Source organism: Macrotis lagotis, chromosome 1 (genome assembly GCF_037893015.1).
Source record: "Macrotis lagotis isolate mMagLag1 chromosome 1, bilby.v1.9.chrom.fasta, whole genome shotgun sequence".
NCBI lineage: Eukaryota > Metazoa > Chordata > Mammalia > Peramelemorphia > Peramelidae > Macrotis > Macrotis lagotis.
Genome location: NC_133658.1, coordinates 627,697,602 through 627,717,266, shown reverse-complemented (window position 1 = coordinate 627,717,266; position 19,665 = coordinate 627,697,602). Strand labels below are relative to the sequence as shown.

The following is a 19,665-nucleotide window of genomic DNA, read 5'->3' as shown; positions in this document are numbered from 1 at the left end:
TTTCCAATAAATTTTGCCACCATGAATTGTCATAAATATTTTTCCACATATAGGGCTTTTCCCCTTATTTATGATCTCTTTGGCATATTAAAGTGGTATTGCTGGATCAAAGTGTATGTATAAAGAGTTGAAAACATTGGGCACAGGTCCAAACTGCTTTCTGGAAGAGTTGGATCAGTTCACAACTCCCCCAGCATTGTATTAGTGCCCCAATTTTCCTACATCCTCCTCAACACTGAGCATTTTCCTTTTTTGTTATATTAACCTATCTGATATATTTGAGCTAGACCCTCAGAGTTGTTTTCATTGAATTTCTCCCAATAAAAAAGTGATTTAAAACACTTCATATGACTATAGATAGCTTTGAATTTCTTCAGAAACATGCATGTTATATCCTTTGACCATATTATTATACCTAGAGGTTCTTTCTCTCTTTTTTAATCTCTTTGATATGCAATGCTATTAGTTGCATCAGGGAGACAGATAATAAAAAGTTTAGAATGGTTGAATCAACTCATGATTCTGTCAACAATGCTTTAGCATGTATCTTCATGAATCTTTTTTTATTTTATTCTGGAGTTCTCTTTATGGATAGATTCTTTCATGAATTATGTGGTATTTCATTAAAGGATTTTAGTTTTCCATGTTAATTTCCTGAAAGATGTTTTCCAGACTCTTTTTAGATCAAGGTTTTCAGGTAGACCAATAATTGGAAAATCATCTCTCAGATATCTATTTTCCAGGTCATTTGTTTTCCCTAAAAGTTATTTTATATTTTTCTTCTAATTTTTCAGTCATTTTGTGTGAAAGAATCTTGGTGTTTCAGAGAGTCATTCGTCTCCTTTTGTTCAATTCTAATTTTTAGGGTTTCACTTTTCATCAGTTATTTTTGGTTTCCTTTTGCAGGTGGTTGATTTTACTTTTTTTAAATTAAATTGTTCTCCTTTTCTAGTTGGTTAATTTTACTTTTGATTGAGTTGTATTCCTTTTCCAGTTGATATATTTTATTTTTTGATGAGTTATATTTTTTGTCCAGTTTATCATTTTTCTTTTAAAGGAGTTGATTTCTTCAATTAATTTTTCATAATTCTCCTAAATGGCTCTCATTTCTTTTTTCCAATTTTCTTCTTCCTTTCTACTTTCGTTTTTCTAATCCTTTTTGGGTTCTTCGAAGAAGTTTTTGAATTTGAGTCTAGTTCTTAAACTCCTTTGTGATTTCACAAGTAGGCAATTTGTCACTGTTTTCTTCTGACATGGCATTTTTATGATAACTATCAGAGTAGTGGCTTTGCATATTTGGTGCTTTTGGAGTTTTTTGCATATTTTCATTATGTCTGCTTCTGAGTTCCAGAGAGTATAGTCTCAAGCTTTTTGTGCTGGGATTGGGATTTGGTCCCTGGGTTGTCACTTGACAAGTTGTTGCTTAGGCAGCCCAGGCATTGCCTTTGCAGAGTTTTGTTCTCTCCTTTATGCCCAGGCATTGACTATGCAGAGCATTTTTTTTTTCCTTTTATGCCCAGGCTTTGACTGTGCAGTGATGTGTTTCCATTCTGGTCCTGTCCATTGCCCCCAAGGTTTGACTTTGTCTGGAGTTGGGACCCTCCCTGCTTGTCTGCTGTCAGATTGGCTTGCTCAACCAGGACCAGTGGCTAAGAGCCTACCCCTGGTTTTCCCACACTCTTCTCTGTCCTAGGCTATATATTCCCTTTACACCAGAAAAGACAGATTTTACTGAATATCTCCACAATATCTTGAATTGACAATCTTTTCACTCTTTTTGATGGGGTCTGTAGCCTAAAGATCTGTGTGAAGGCTTCACTTAAAGTTAGTGGAAATTTCCTGGTTTTGTGTCTCCATCTTCACTCTCACTCCATCACTGTTTTTTTTTTTTAATTATCTCTGCCAATATGATACATTTAAGGTGGATCCCTGTAGTTGGTATAATTCATATTACTTTAATCATTAGTCATTTGGAGCATTTTAACAATATAGCTATTGATTGCTTATATTCTTTCTTATTTTCCTTGTAACCTTATATCTATTGGGGAATGATCTTGTTATAAAATTCCTTGTATATCTTAGATAAAAGACATTTATCAGAGTAATTAGATGCAATGTTTTCCCTCCATTTAACTGATTCTCCTGTAATCTTAACTGTATTTATTTTGTGTGTGCAATAAGTTTTTAACTTATGTAACCAGATTTTCCATTTTATCTTCTATTATTCTCTCTAGTACTTGCTTGGTTTTGAAATCTTATCCTATTGAGATCTATAAATTTTAAAAATATATTAATATTTTCCTCAGATAATGTGATTTAAGACCAAAGTCTGTTCTTCCTCGGGAGATAGGTATCAAAAAAAATCCATCATTCTCTGGTTAGCAGAGAATGAATTTATTAATGAATTAATTTACTTTAATTTTGAAAAATAATTTTCTGTTCCAGAATTCACAATATGATTTTTACCATATAAAAAGGTTGATTTTTTCCCCCATCTAATTTCTTTTAATGAACTATTTCCTTTGATGATTTTTGGAGGAGAGAAAATAGAAAAGTTAACATTATGGAGATAGTGTCTTTCCCTCTTTTGATGATTACTGTGCCTAGAGGAACAATACTTAAGAGAGAGGAAGACTGGGAAAGCCTTTTTATTTTATGATCCTGACACTAAGAAGATTATCTATTGGCTTGGATAATTCATATTTATCACAAACCAAAAGCAAGAGAGGAAAAACAAACAAATAAAAACCATAACAAAAAGTGGTAAATTTTATATCTAAAATTATTTTCCTGACTTTCTGATAACTTTGGATTTCCATAGGTTTGGAGGGAGGTTCAGGCACCAAGGCATCTGTGACTGGGATTGAAATGGCTAGAATTCTGATGCTGGTAACCAGTGCTACAGATGTTGTAGTAGACAGGTACCCAAGTTGTCTCTGAGCAGACTAATAGGAAAACAGGGAAATATTATAGAGTTCATTCCTAAAGAATGGTTGAAAAATTTAACCCAAAATGGGAAGAATATCGATTCTTGAATCCACCAGTCTGTATAAATCTATTTTGGCATTGGTAGTAGGCAGGAGAGTCATTTTAGCTCTTCCTCTTATTTTTAAGTCAGGATCCTGAATAAAGATGTGGACCCTCCCTTCCAATATTAAGTATTCATAATTTAGAGTCTTCCTGCCACTCCTGAATATCTGGGAAGGAAAGTGAGATAAAGCTGAGAAGACTGGTGGGTTAGGGGGGAGGCTTATGTAATTATAAACTTTATCTGCTCCCCCAAGATAGTTATGTCTAATAAATTATATTATCACAAACCTTGAATCTGAATGTTCAAGGAATAAGAAAAAAAGAGAAGTGAGTTCAGATAGATGCTGGCTTTGCCAGTCTGAATTATATTATGAGAATTTTAAATTTCTACAGACAATAAATTTCACATTGTAATTTTTTTTTGTTGCAAATTCTGATTTTTTTCCCCCTAGCTGAATTTTGCACCTAGTCAACATTGCAATTGAAGCATGGACTTGGCACTGGGGATGCAGGAGTGTCCTAGTCTTCAGCAGACTAAAAAGTATTGTTGACCTGTGGGTTTTTAATAGCTATTGAGGAAGACTTCTATGCTTACAAATCTGAAAGTTAGCTGTTCTGCTGGAGGCCCTATAACTTGCTATGCTAGGTAATATTCTCCCTGGATAATATTGTGGCACATCATCTGCCTGTAGGCAGATGTAGGACGGCAGCATTCAGGCCCTGAAAAGATTTAGATTACTCATACTAGAAAAGTGCTGCAGAGCTTCTCATAACTATCTCAATTAAATGGCTTGTATTTTGATTAAATATATTAGATCAAGTAGGCTATATTTTCTTTCATTGTTAAAATGAGAACCTATATAAAGGCATTTACCATTTCAATAAATATTTATTAAATTCAAAAAGCTGAAGAATATATTAATTTGACATTATTGAAGAGATAATTAAATTTATTTACATTAGAATGCTAATAATAATAATAAAAATAAAAGTTAACATTTATATACCTACAATGTACTGGGCATTATGCCAAACATTGTATAAATATCATCTTGTGATTCTCACAGATAGCTAGTTATATAGTAGCTATTATTATTTTCATTTTATAGTTGAAAAACCTGAAGTATATAATTAAGTAGCTTGCCCAAGGTCACACAAATAGTAATTATCTGAGTCTAGATTTGAATTCTTGCATTTCTGACTCTAGGTCAATCATTCTATCAATTGTAACACCTAGCTTCCTAGAATATATTTGAATATGTTTCACATCTTTGTCTTCAACTTTGGGGAGGGGGTGAGTTTTCCAAGCACCTTTCACATTTCAGTCCTATGACTTGCATACATGCATGGAGATAGATATTGTTAATTTCAGATTGAAAGATTATGTAACCCTCTTGAGTCATATTTCCACCATCTACCATCCAGTTTTTTTAAAAAGCAAACTTTTTAAAATTGTCTATGTTTCTCATTATTCATTCTTTTAAATATATTCTGTTTTAAAAAAATAAAAAACATTGCCCATTATAGAGAAATTATGAAGTTATATTCAAATCTCCATTGTTTTATTTATGTTAAATAAACTCTACTCTGAAAAAATGAAACCACATTTTCCTTGATCAATAAGAATTCATAACTGAAATGATTGCATAAATGGATCCATACTATAGATCTATACTGGAAGCATAGCAATTGTGAGTATATAGAAGAAGTGATACAAAAAGTAATGCAGGGAGGGCAAAATTTCAAAAGGTATAGGAAAAAAATCTTCCAGCCTAAATTCCTTTTGGTTCATCTGCACAAAAACTTTATGAGGGAAACACACACACACACCCCCTACATACACACATATACATATATATGTGTGTGCATGTATGTGTATACATATATATCTATATACATGCACAACATATATATATATATAGATAAATAGATAGATATAGATATATATGCATACACACCTATGTATTTGAACATATACACACATTTATTTATATCCATATCTATATCTCTAGTTCCTCTACTAGGGAAAGAAAAAAGGCTTTTGCAAATGAATTTGAACATAAATCAATAAATATTTATTAAATGTTTATTATGTTCATGATATCAGGTTGACAACTAAGGATACAAAGAAAAGTATGACAGCCCCTGTTCTTAAGGAGTTCATAGTCTAAGAGAGAAAACAACATACAAATAACAATGCAAACAAACAAAAAACAAAAAACAAAAAAGATGGAGAAATATCTAAAAATACATATATATAATGTAGATATATTTATATTTATGATTAATTAGATTAATCAGAAATAATCAACATAATCAAGTAATCTACAGATTATTCCACTTACCAGAGGATTCATCTGGACATGAAATTAGGAAGTGAGGTGAGAAGGGAAAGCATTTCATTAACAGAGAGCAATGAATAAAAATGTCTTTAGTTAAAAGATGGAACGTCTTATTCAAAGAACAGAAATGAGGCCAGAATCACTGGTTTAAGCAATTTTTGTGAGGGGGAGGGTGAAGTTGCAGGGTGAAAGAAAACCAGAAAGTGGGGGTAGATATATTTAATCCTGAAGGTGATAGCCATTCCAAGGATAGTATTGAATAGAAGAGTAACATTATCTGACTGATACTTTAGAAAAATCATTTTGAGTAATTGTGAAGGTCTGCATCAGAGCAGTAGCAGTATCAGAGAAGAAAAAGAAGTATTTTTACAACATGTTAAAAAAAAGGTAAAATCATCAGATCTTGCCAACAGTTTGGGTCAGCGGCAAGTAAGGGAGAGTTAGATATCAAGGATGACACCTGGGTGGTGAACATGGATGACTGAAAGAATGAAAATACCCTCAACAGTAATAAGAAAGGAGTTTTTGGGCAAAATGACAGTGTTCACTTTTAAACATGTTGAGATTAAGATGTCTCTTGGACATTCATTTTGAGATATTGAGTAATCAATTGAAACATGAGAATGAAGGTTAACAGGGACATTAGGTGGTTACATAGATCTGTATGTCATCTGCAGAGATAAAATCTGAATCCTTGAAAATTGATGAGATTGCCAAGTGAAATGATTTAGGAAAAGAAAAGGTTTAATATAGATTCTAATGAATCACCTATGGTTAGCAGATGTAACCTGGATGAAGAATCAACAAGAAATAATGAGAAGAGGTCAAATAGATAAAAGAGAGTGGTATAACTGAAAACTTGAGAAAAGAATCTTTCAAGGAAAAAGAAGGAATTTGAAAGTGTCAAAGTTTGCCGAGAGTTCAAGAAATAGGGAACTGAAAAAAGATCATTAGACTGGGCAATTAAGAGATTTAGTAATTTGGAGAATGGTTTCAGTTGAATGATGAGGTCAGACATAAAATTGGGGAGAATTGAGTGAAAGGACATAAATTTACCTTATAGATAACCTTCTCAAAGAGTTTGCCACATTAGAGAAGAGGCATATGGCAGTAAAACTAGCAGGGATGGAAGGATAAAAAGATAATTTGTGGTGGATTGGGAAAATGTGGGAATATTTTTAGGCATTAGGCAAATAGTTAGCAAAGAGGGAAATAATGAAGAATGAAAGAGTGGAAAAAAAAAGAAAACATGGGAGTGGTCAATATGTCAGAAAAGATAAGATGGAATAAGATCACCTTTGCCTTAGAAAGGTAAAGGATCATCTTCTCTTGTGAAACAAGGTTGAAGGAGAAGTTGGAGGCAGAAAAAAATCTGATTGATACTAAATGAAGGTCAGGAAAGAAGAGGGTGCTCTTGGTGGATGACCTTGATGTTTTTAGTAAAATATGAGTCAAGGTCGGGGAAGGAAAGTCATGAAGGGTTTAAGCAGTGATGATGAAGGTTTAAAAGGAGTCTTCTGGACAAGATGGTGGAGAAAAGCCAGCCACTGGACTGTCTCCTGACTTTCCCTCACAACTAATAAGAATCAAGCCTCTTAGAATTTAGATCTACAATACCCAGCAAAAGAAGCTAGAAGAAGAAAATCTAACAACAAGGTCTGTCTCAGGGTAGCATGGGTGAGGTGAGGGCATAGAGCAGAGAGCCAGCACAGAGGTGGTGGGGTGAGGCCCAGGGACTAAGCTGATAACAGTCACCTTAACTGTTTGAGCAGAGGGCAGGAGAACTTCAGTGGGGCTAGAGGGAGATTTTCAGTTAGACATTGATTTGGTCAAATCTGCTGGTCTGGAAGACCAGGGCCACAAGCCCCATATTTTTACTGGAGGTTTCCAGTTGAATCTCTCCCTCCCCTATCCCTGTGGGAGAAAGTGACTCTAACCAGAACAAACACAGTAACAACACCCCGCCCCCCCAACCCCCAAGCTCAGGTATGGGCTTCAGATCCTCTTATTACTGCGTGAATAAGAAGGAAATGAACTATATAATCTGAGATCCCAGCACACATTGTTCAAGGATAATTTAGACCCTGCTGTTTTCCCCAAAGGCCCCAGGTCTAGGGAGTAGGCCACAAATCAAGGTCACAGATACTCCAGAGAAAGCGTCTAGCACCCCCTACTGGCTGTCACAATTACTTAGAGTTACTTGGAATTACTAAACCCAATCAGCAAAGCCTCTAGGGATTTCCACAACAAAGGTTTGTGAACCAACCCCTTCCCCAACACAAGATCCTAGGAAAATGAAGAAAAGCCAGTGTAAAGGGGGGGGTCATTGAAAGCTACCTCAAAAAAATGATCCAAACTCAGAGAGAGCTAGAAATTCTGAGGAGAATATAAATTGGTCTCTAGCCCAGAAAGACTTCTTAGAACAGATCAGGAAGAAGTTTAAAATCAATTGGAAAAATTGGGGAAAAAAGCAAGAGAAAATTTACACTTTGGAAGAGATAATTAACATCTCACAACAAGAAGACAAATCTTTGGAAAATGTAACTGTGCAAATGGAAAACTCCATCAAAAATAGAATTGATGAATTGGAAAAGGAGTTGCAAAAGGTAAATGAAGAAAAATCTTCTCTAAAAAATTGGAATCTATGGAAACTAATAAATTCAAGAGACAACAAGAATCTGTTAATCAGAACCAAGAAAATGAAAAACTAGAATAAAATGCAAAATACATCATTGACAAAAAAGCAGCCCCTGAGAATAGATCCAGGAGAGACAACATAAGAATCATTAGGCCTCCTGAACACACTGAGAATAAAAAAAAGACTGGATCAATATCTCAGGATCTATGCAAGGAAAATTGCCCTGATATCATGGAACCATAGAGCAAAATAAATATTGAAAGAATACATTAATCCCCTCCTGAAAGGGATACCAAAATGAAAACACCAATGAATATTGTGGCCAAATTCCAGAACTATCAGACAAAAGAGGAAATACTGCAAGCAGCCAGAAAGAACAATTTAGATACCAAAAATCCACAAGAAGGATTACACAGGACCTGACTGCATCAACATTAAGGGATCAAAGGGTCTGGAATAAGATATACCAAAGAGCAAGGGAGCTTGGAATGCAGTCAAGAATTCACTATCCTGCAAAACTGAGGATACTCATCCAAGGGAAAGGATGGGCATTCCACAAAATAAGAGACTTCCAACTTTTCCTGATAAAAGACCAGAGCTAAATAGAAACTTTGGACTTCATAGAGGAGACTCAAGAGGCACAAGAAAAGGCAATAAGGGTAATATGGATAAGGTGAATAAAAAGGAAATTAAAAAGAGAGGGAAGATAGCATGGAGGGCAATAAAAAGTTAGTAATTATAACTTTGAATGTGAATCGGACAAACTCTTCCATAAAATGGAAGTGATCAGCAGACTGGATTAAAGACCAGAATCCTACAATATGCTACTTACAAGAAACTCATCTGAAGCAGAGAGATACATATAGAGTAAAGGTAAAAGGCTGGAGCAAAATATATTTTGCTTCAGCTGAAGTGAAAAAGGTAGGGGTAGCAATCCTCATCTCAGACAAAGCACTTGAAAAAAATAGATATCATTAAAAGAGATAAGGAAGGAAGTTACATCCTTTTTAACGGTGCCATAGAAGAGAAGTAATTTCAGTACTAAATGTTTATGCACCAAGTGGCATGGCATACAAATTCTTAGAGGAGATGCTGAATGAGACAGAGGAAGAAATAGACAGCAAAACTCTACTTGTGGGATACCTAAGCCTCCCCCTCTCAGATCTAGATAAATCTAACTATAAAATAAACAAGAAGGAAGTAAAAGAAGTAAATGGAATGTTAAAAAACTTAAACATGATAGACCTCTGGAGAATTGAATGGGAATAGAAAGTCATATATACTTATTTTCTGTAGTATATGGCACTTACACAATAATTGACCATGTCCTAGGGAATAAATCCTTATAATAAATTGCAGAAAGATAGAAATAGGGAATAATTCCTTCTCATATCATAATGCAATAAAAACTACATGTAATAATGGGCCATGGAGAGACAGACCTAAAACTATTTGGAAACTAAATAAATTCATTTTAAATAAGGAGTGGATCAAACAACCAGTCACAGATAGAATTAATGATTTCATCATAAATAATGACAATAATGAGACAACATAGCAAAACTTATGGGATTCACTCAAGGCAGCTATTAGGGCATATATTATATCTTTAAATGCTTACATGAATAAAATAGAGAAAGAGGAAATCAATGAACTATATATGCAACTAAAAACAAATTTGAGAAAGAACAAATTAAAAACCCCCAATTAATTCCTTAAAAAGAAATTCTAAAAATTAAAGGAAAAAGTAATAAATTCAAAAGCAAGAAAACTATTGAATTAATAAATAAAACCAAGAGATGGTTTTATGAAAAAAAACAATAAAACTGAAAAAACTTTAGTTAAGTTGATTAAAGATAAGAAAGAAGAAAACCAAATTGCTAGTATCATAAATGAAAAAGGTGAACTCACCACCCAATGAGGAGGGAATTTAAATAATAATTTGTGAATTATTTTGTCCAAATATATGCCATTAAATCTAATAATCTTTTTTAGTTTTTTATTTTCAAGGCAATGGGGTTAAGTGACTGTCCCAAGGCCCCACAGCTAGGTGATTATTAAGTGTCTGAGGCCAGATTTGAACTCAGGTACTCCTCACTCCAGGGCCAGTGCTCTATCCACTGTGCCACCTAGCCACACTTAAATCTGATAATCTAAGTGAAATAGATGAATATTTGCAAAAATACAAGTTACCCTAAATGAAGAGAAAATAAAACATCTAAATAACTCTATCTCAGAAAAAGAAATTCAACAAACCATCGTTGAATTTAATAAGAAAGCTCCCTAAGAAATCCATCTCCAGGGCCAGATGGATTTAGAAGTGAATTCTATCAAACATTTAAGCAACAATTGGTTCCAATTCTATATAAACTCTATGGAAAAATAGATAAAGTAAGAACTCTGACTAACTCCTTCTATGACATCAATATGGTGCTGATACCTAAACCAGGAAGAGTCAAAACAGAGAAAGAAAATAATAGACCAATTCCCTTGAATGTATATGGATGTAAAAATCTTAAATAAAATCTTAGCAAAGCTATTACAGCAAGTTATCACTACGTTAATACACTATGACCAAGCAGGATTTATCCTAGGAATGCAGGGTTGGTTCAGTACTAGGAAAACAGTTAGTTTTATTGACTATATCAATAACAAACCTAACAGAAATCATATAATTTTCTCAATAGATGTTGAAAAAGCCTTTGACAAAATACAACACCCATTCCCACACTAGTGAATGTAGAAATAAATGGATTATTCCTTAGAACAAGTATTATATGCAATTGGGATAAGCTAGAGGCACTCCCAATAATCTCAGGAGTGAAACAAGGAGGCCCACTATCACCACTACTATTCAATATAGTATTAGAAATTTTAACTTCAGCAATAAGAGAAGAAAAAGAAACTGAAGAAATTAGAATTGGGAAGGAAGAACTAAGACTCTTACTCTTTGCGCATGTCATGATGATATACCTAGAGAATCCTAAAAAAATCATCTAAAAATTAATAGAAAAAAATAGCAACTTTATCAAAGTCACAGGTTGTAAAATAAACCCACATACATCCTCAGCATTGTATATGTATGTGTGTGTGTGTGTGTGTGTGTGTGTGTGTGTGTGTGTGTGTATACATATTACTAGCAGGATACAACAGCAAGAGCTAGAAAAATAAATCCCATTTAAATTAACTCCAGGCTGCACCTGGGTGAGTGTAGAGGCAGTAAGGATAAGGAGAAAATAGCCTGGAACCCCCCCCCTCCCACCGAGACCTTAAGGGAAGTCTGCATAGATTGCTCTGCTCTTCCTGATGTAGGACTCTGCTATTTGCCTACACTCACATATTGCAGTTTGGGCTTCCATACTAAATAACCAAGCTGGATCTCTCCTTATAGTCCCAGGGCAGAGGGTAGTTCTGTGGTCATTTACATATTAAAGTGCAGGCTAGACAGCATAAGACCTTAGAGGAATAAAGGTCCCAGTGGGGTGTCCCTCCAGAAAAAAAAACAATCCCATATCCTTGGAAGTGCTGTAATTAGTCTTGGGCTGAGGAAATGAGTAAACAACAGAAAAAGAAGAATCTGACCATAGAGAATTACTTTAGTACCATGGAAGATCAAAACACATACTCAGATGATGACAAAATTGAAGCTTCCCTACCACCACCCCCCAAATAGAAAATGGGCTTAAAGTATGGATGAGCTCAAAAAAGTCTTTGAAAAGCAATTAAGGGAGGTGGATGAAAATTGGGAGGAGAAATGAGAGCAATGCAGAAAAATCATGAAAACCGAATCAAAAGCTTGGTGAAAGATATACAAAAAAAATAGTGCAGAAAATAATATTAAAAACCATTTTAGGCCTAATGGAAAAGGCAAAACAAAAGACAAATGAGGAGAAGAATGCCTTAAAAAACAGAACTGGTCTGCAGGAAAAGGAGATAAAGAAGTTCTCTGAATAAAATAACTCCTTGAAATGCAAAATGGACCTAAAGGAAGCTGATGATTTTGCAAAAAAACCAGGAAGAAATAAAAATCTGCCAAAAATCCAAAAATTAGAAGAAAATGTGATATATTTCATTGGAAAAACAGCCAACCTCGAAAATTGATCCAGAAGAAATAATTTAAAAATTATTGGGCTATCTGAAAGTCATGACCAGGACAAGAGCCTAGACTTCATTGTTCAAGAAATAATACAGCAAAATTGCCCTGAGATTCTAGAAGCTGAGGGTAAAATAGAAATCAAGAGAATTCACTGGTCACCCCCTGAAAGAGATCCCAAAAGAAAAATTTCCAGGAATATTATAGCCAAATTCCAAAACTCCCAAATCAAAGAGAAAATTCTAAAAGCTGCCATAAACAAACAATTCAACTACTGAGGCTCCATAGTCTGGATTACACAGGATCTAGCAGCATCTATGTTAAGGGCTCATATGGATTGGAATATGAGATTCCGGAAGGCAAAAAATCTTGGTTTATAAATAAGAATCAACTACCCAGCAAAACTGAACATTCTCTTTCAGGGGAAAAGATGGACTTTCGATGAAACAGGGGATTTTCAAGATTTCCTATTGAGATGACCAGAGCTGAACAGAAAGTTTGATCTCCAAGAACAGAACTTTGGTGAACCATAGAGGGAGTGGAAGAGAGGGACTAACTATGAGAGACTTGATGAGGTTGAACTGTTTGTATTCCTGCATGTGAAGAAGATATTAATAACTCATATGTACTTTCTAATTTATAAGAGCTGTTAAAAGGAGCATATATAGACAGGACATAGGTAGGAGCAGAATATAATTGTATGACGTGGTAAAGGGATGGAGTCAATGGGCAATAGTACTAGGAGCAAGGAAAAGGAAATGAAGAAAAAGCTGAGAGATTTCACATAAGTGTCAAGAAAAATATTTTTCAGTGGAGTGGAGGGGGAAGAGAAGGAGGAATGAGTGAGCCTTCATTCTCATCAGAAATGGTTCAGAGAGGAAATGACATACACACTTAATAGGGTGAGGAAATCCATCTTGTCCTGGAGAAGGATGGGAGGAAAGGGATGGGATGAGAGGGAATGGGTGGAGGGAAGGGGGAATAGGTGATAGGAAAGGGACGATCAAGGGAGAGGGTACTCAGATTCAACACTCTTTTGAACAGGGCCGGGATGAAACGACAGAGAGAGAGAATAGAATAAATGAGAGTGGATAGAAATAGAGTAGAGGTAGAGCTGGTAATAGCAAGTGAGAGAAAAATATTGAAGCAACTTCTCTGATGGACTTATGATAAAGAAAGCAACTCACCACAAAGATAGAGCCATTGAAATATGAACACAAACTGAAGTACAATTTCTCTCTCTCTCTCTCCCTCTCTCTCTCGACTTGAGGTTTCTCATCTTCTTGGGGGGGAGGGGGGCTTTATGTTTATTCTTATGTTTACTCTTATAACATGCAATGTACATCAGTGTATGGCATGGAAACAATGTAGAGACTGTCAGACAGCCTTCTGTTGGGTGGGAGGGGAGGGAGGAGGGGGAAATTGTAGAATACAGAGCTTTGCAAAAAATGATGGGTACATATTACTATTGTATATAATTGGAAAACAAATAAGATGATAAAATGTTAAAAAATAACTTCAAACAATATTAAATACTTGGGATTGTACCTGGCAAAGAAGACTCAGATACTCTATGAAAAGAACTATAAGACAATTTTCACATAAATAAAAATCAGATTTGAATAATGGAAAAATGTCAACAGCTCATGGATAGCTAAATTAAACTATGTATTTAGTGCCTTACCAATCTAATTTCCAAAAAATTACTTTAAGTAACTAGAAAAAATTGCAACTAAATTCATATGTATAAACAAAAAGTCAAGAATATCAAGTGATTTAAAGGAAAAGGGGCAAAAGAAGGTTGCTTAACCTTATCAGAAATAAAACTATATTATAAAGCATCAGTCATAAAAAACTGTCTGGTATTGGCTAAGAAATAAAGTGTTAGATCAATGGAATAGAGTAGGTGCAAAAAAGACAATAGAAAAGGATAATACGAATCTGTTGTTTGATAAGCCCAAAGAGTCCAGCATCTGGGATAAGAACTCTCTCTTTGATAAAAACTGTTGGGAAAATTGGAAGTTAGTATGGCAGAAACTTGTATTAGACCAACACCTTACACCTTATACCAAAATATGATCAAAATGGGTACAGGATTTAGACATAAAAGACAATATTAGGAGATCAAGAAATAGTTTACCTGTCAAATCTATGGAAGGAGAATCATTTTATGACCAAGGAAGTGATGGAGAATATTATAAAAACAAACTAGCACATTTTGAGTACATTAAATTAAAAAAAAACTTTTGTACAAACAAGACCACTGTAAACAAGATCAAAATAAATGTAGTAAAATGGGAAACAATTTTTACAACTGTATTTCTGACAAAGGACTCATTTTTAAAATATATAGAGAACTGAGTCAAATTTATATTTAAAAAAGCTATTCCCCAATTTACAAATGATCAAAGGATATGCAAAGGCAATTTACAGATGAGGAAATAAAACTATTCATAGTCAAATAAAATAGCTCTAAATCATTACTGATAAGAGAAATGCAAATTTTAGGATCTCTGAGGTACCAAATCACAACTCCCAGATCGGTCAATATGACCGGAAAGGAAAATGAGCAATGTTGGAAGGGATGTGGGAAATCTGGGACAGTAATGCCTTATTTGAGGAGCTGTGAACTGATTGAAATTTTCTGGAGAGCAATTTGGAATTACTCCCAAAGGGCATAAAAATATGTATTCCCTTTGATCCAGCAACACTACTACTGGGTCTATAACCTGAAGAGATCATGAAAAAGGGTAAAAATAACATTTGTACAAAAATATTCATAGAAGCCCTGTTTATAGTAGGGATAAATTGGAAATTGAGTGAATTTCCATCAATTGTGGAATGGCTGAATAAATTATAGTATATGCACATTATGGAACACTATTGTTCTATTAGAAACCAGGAGGGATGGAATTTCAGAGCAGTCTGTAAAGACTTGCATGAACTGATGCTGAGTGAGATGAGCAGAACCAGAAGAAAATTGTGCACCCTAACAGCACCATGGGGTTGTTGATCAACCTTAATGGATTTGCTCATTTCTTCAATGCAATAATAAAGGACAATCTTAGTGTATGTGCAATGGAGAAGACCATCTGTAATGCAGAGAAAGAACTGTGGGGTTAAAACAAAGACCAAAGGCTACTTACTACCTTCAATTTAAAAAAAATTTCTTCTATACTACATAATTTTGCTATCTTTAATAATTTCTTTCTTCCTCAAGGATATGTTCATTTTTTTTCTCTCAACACATTCAATTTTGATCAATGTATAGCATGGAAACAATGTAAAGATTATAAGACTGCTCTGTGGGGGGAGTATTAGGGGAGGAAAGAAAGAGTGTAGAAAAAAATTGTAAAATTCAAAATCTTACAAAAAATGAAAGATAGAAACCTTAATTGTATATAATTGGAAAAAATATTTTTAAAAAAGGTTTGGAAACACTGTTCAGGGTAGTTAGATGATAAATTAATTAAGGAGGTACAAATTAATTATCTTGCCATGATGAGTACTCACTTGAAATTATATGAAATAAGTTTGTAGTGAGTCCAGTTCACACAATTTCATGATTTTCTTCAAACTTGTTCCATAGCACACCCTTTGGGAGGAAGGCAACAGTCAAGGTATCAAGGCTGAGCCTTAGCAGACCAAGGCCAGTGATATGAAAAGGGAACAAGAGACTCAAGTTAAGAAGACAATATAGATTTGAACTTATTTATCAAGAAGTCAAGATGGGGAAAGGAGGAAAATGTAGCCTGAGAGGGAACTGAGGATTCAAGAAATTAGGGGTCACTATCTTTACATACATTTGAGGGGGGGTAGGGGAATAGATCATATGAAATAAATAAATAATTAGAAAAACTTGAAATAGTATATTTGGGATACTATCTATATGTAGAAGTCCCTTTTAAGAATGCTAGTTTTGAAAACAAGATAAAGATTGCGAGCTACTCACCAGACATAAAGAAAAGGAATTTTCCTGAGGTCAGTTAGTATACAATAGCTGGTTGGTTCATGTCCTTCTTATCAAAGAAGACCAAAATGACATTACTATGTTTGACACAAACTACAGTGTGTCTGACTATGGTTGATTAGACCAATAGAAGCTCAGAATGCTCTATCTTGGATCACTCACAGATTTTCCATGTGAACACCTGGGGTGTTTATCCTAAACTTAATTCTGTCACATTTCCTTTGAGTGCTTCAATTCTTCTTTTTTCATAGAATGTAGCAACCTCTCTGATGAGGGCATGTCATACTGGGCAGTACTGATCCAAATTCTAAAATTTGGTGTGCTCCAGTATCCCTTCTTCTGAACCCCTTGTGAGTGCTTACCCTGTGTGAGTTCTCCATAGAATAGTCATTTTGGCAAACTTATTTCTAGCATTCTAACAACTTAATTAGTTCATCATAGTTGTACTCTCTGTAGTAATGTTAGAATACAAGGCAGTTTAATTTGAGAAATAACCTCAGTGTATGGTATCTTCTTCTGCCAGGTGATATTCAGAATCTTCCTAAGACAATTTAAATATAAGTGATTCAGTTTTCTGACAGGGTGCTGGTAGATTGTCCAGGTTTCAAGGGCATATGGTAATGAGGTCAACACAATGGTTTTGTAGACTTTCAATTTTATAGTTAGTCTAATGCCTCTTCTCTCCCACACTTTCTTTTGTAGCCTTCCAAATCTTGAGCAAGTTAGCAACAAACTGTTGCTATTCAGAGAGACAACCTAATTTCTTGACAATAATTCTTCTAGTAGTCATTTTGCCTTTGGGTCATCTCTTTGGTTAATGTGAATATTTAGAGGATGTCATGATCAACCCAGCACTCTGCACCACACAAGATCCTTGTAACTCTAACATCCTGCCTTTCTCTTCTCTTTACATTTACATATTCTGTTAAATATTAATGTTTGCTATGAAAATATGTCTGGGAAATTTTATTGCATTTAGATAAATGTAAGATAAATGTAAGAGAGTGAGACAGTATTTGTGATGAGAAGGTCATGGGATGGACAAATCTTCATTAGTAGGTAACCATTGCTTTTGCTGTTTCAAATTCCATTCCTCCCAAAAACTCTTTGCTAAGTCTGATAGTCTGAGCCTACTCTAGGATTAAAGTCACCTCACCCAGAATTATAAGTTCATCTTCTTTTGGTACATTAACAATAAAGGGTCCCTAGGTCTTCATAAAATTTTGGACTTCATCATGGTTCTTCATGCTGAGAGCATAGATTTTGGAGATTTTTTCTTAGGGAGATCATTGATGACTTGTTGAATTTCTTTTTCTGAGATAGGGTTATTTAGGTATTTAATTTCCTCTTCATTTAATCAGGACAATTTATATTTTTGCAAACATTCATCCATTTCCCTTAATTTTTCAAATTTATTGGCAGATAATAGGGCAAAAGAGTTCCAAATTATTACTTTAATTTTCTCTTCATTGTTGGTAAATTCTTCTTTCTCATTTTCTGTTCATTAGTAATTTGGTTTTCTTTGTTTTTTTAAATCTAATTAACTAAAGGTTTATCTATTTTATTGGATTTTTCATAAAACTAATTCTTAGTTTTATTTATTAGTTTAATAATTTCTTGCCTTTGATTTTATTAATTTCTCCTTTAATTTTTAGAACTTATCTTCTAATTTGGTATTTTATTAAGTATTTTTAATTTTTTTCTCTAACTTTTTTAGTTGCATGCTCAGTTCACTGATTTCTTTTTTCTCTATTATTTTATTCATGTAAACATATAGATATATAATATATCCCCTAATAACTTCCTTGGCTGTATTCCATAAATTTTGATATATTGTCTCATTATTGTCATTGTCTTGGATGAAATCATTAATTCTTTCTAAGATTTATAATTTGATCCACTCCTTTAAAATGAGGTTATTTAGTTTCCAATTAATTTTATGTCTGTCTCTTCATGGCTCATTTTTGTATGTTTTTGTATATGATTTTTATTAAATTATGGTGTGAAAAAGGATGCATTCAATGTTTGTATATTTAGCCATTTGATTATGAGGATTTTTGTGCCCTAGTACTTGGTCAATTTTTGTATGGGTACCATATACTACAAAAAAGAGGCGCATATATATATATATATATATATATATATATATATATATATGTATATGTATATATTCCTTTCTATCCCCATTCAATTTTCTCCAAAGGTCTATCATGTCTAAGTTTTCTAAAATTCTATTTGCCTCCTTAATTTCCTTCTTGTTTATTTAATGCTTAGATTTATCGAATTCTGAGAGAGGAAGGTTGAGGTCCTCCACCAGTAGAGTTTTGCTGTCTATATCTTCCTGTAACTCCTTCAACTTCTCCTCTGAGAATCTTGATGCTATATCAGTGGGTGCATACATATTTAGTTTTGAAATTGCTTCATTGTCTATTGTACCTTTCAGGAGGATATAAATTCTTTCCTTATCTCTTTTAATGAGATCTATTTTTTGCAGCCGCTTTGTCTGAAATAAGGATTGCTACACTTGCCTTTTTTTATATTCAAAACTTTTTGCTATATTACACAAGGGGTGTGCAGGCAGGGGGTGGGGGTGAGGGGTGGGGAGGTGGGAAAGATGGAGTTGCTGAGGTCAGCAGCAGATGCCCATGCCGATGGCCATAAACATCCTGAAGGCACCCCCACTACGCATCATGGTTTTGCCAATTCCACCCATCAGCTCCCAGGCTGGCTTCCTGATTCTGAGGCACGAGAAAGGGCCAAACAGCACCCAGGGCACAGCCTATCATGAAGCCCATCTTCACGTGGTCAAAGCAGGTGGGCTGAGAATGTCCATAGGGACCCACAGCTACTGGTATCGGGAGGGGGGGCATGGCCAGGGCCAGAACTGAGGCAGTGCCTGGGCCTTGGCCAAGGCCCAAACTACAGCCATGTTCTGCATATACCCGAAGAAGGGAGGGCTCAGTTGGGTAGCTGCAGTGCAGGCAGTGTACCCACACCATCCTCCCCCCCATCCATGATAGTAGCACCCCAAGCCCAGTCCAAAAAGCGACTCTATACTTCAGTTAAAATATAATAATGTATTTTGTTCCAGAGTTTTTCCTTTTATTCTGTATGTATCACTCTGCTTCAGATAGGTTTCTTGTAAGCAAGATACTGAAGAATTCTGGTTTTTAATCCACTCTGATAAATGCTTCTGTTCTATGGGCAAGTTCATTCTATTCACATTCCATTCACATTATAATTACTAACTCTTTATTGCCTTCCTTGCTATCTTCCTTCCATTTGTATTTCCCCCCTTTTTTCACCTTATACTTATTCTCCAGTATTTTACTTCTAAATACGACCTTCTCTAAGGAGTTTACCCCCTTTTATCCAACCTCCTCTCTTTTATTCCCCTTTTCCCTTTACCCTTTCTTCCTTCCCTTCCTTCTGTCATTTCCTCCTTTCCTCCCACCTCCCTCTTTTCCCTCTTAGTACTTGAAAGATAAGTTTCTAAACTCAACTGAGTATGTGTGTCAATCCCTCTTTGAGCCAAATCTGATGAAATTAAGATTTAAGCAGTTCTCACCTCATCTCTTCTTCCACTCTGTTG

At 34.8% G+C, this 19,665-nt stretch overlaps 1 pseudogene; it reads right to left on the bottom strand.

Moving 5' to 3' along the window:
• Positions 1-18,702: 18,702 nt before the first annotated feature.
• On the bottom strand, positions 18,703-19,072 carry LOC141505846 (reactive oxygen species modulator 1-like; annotated as a pseudogene).
• Between the last annotated feature and the right edge of the window lie 593 nt (positions 19,073-19,665).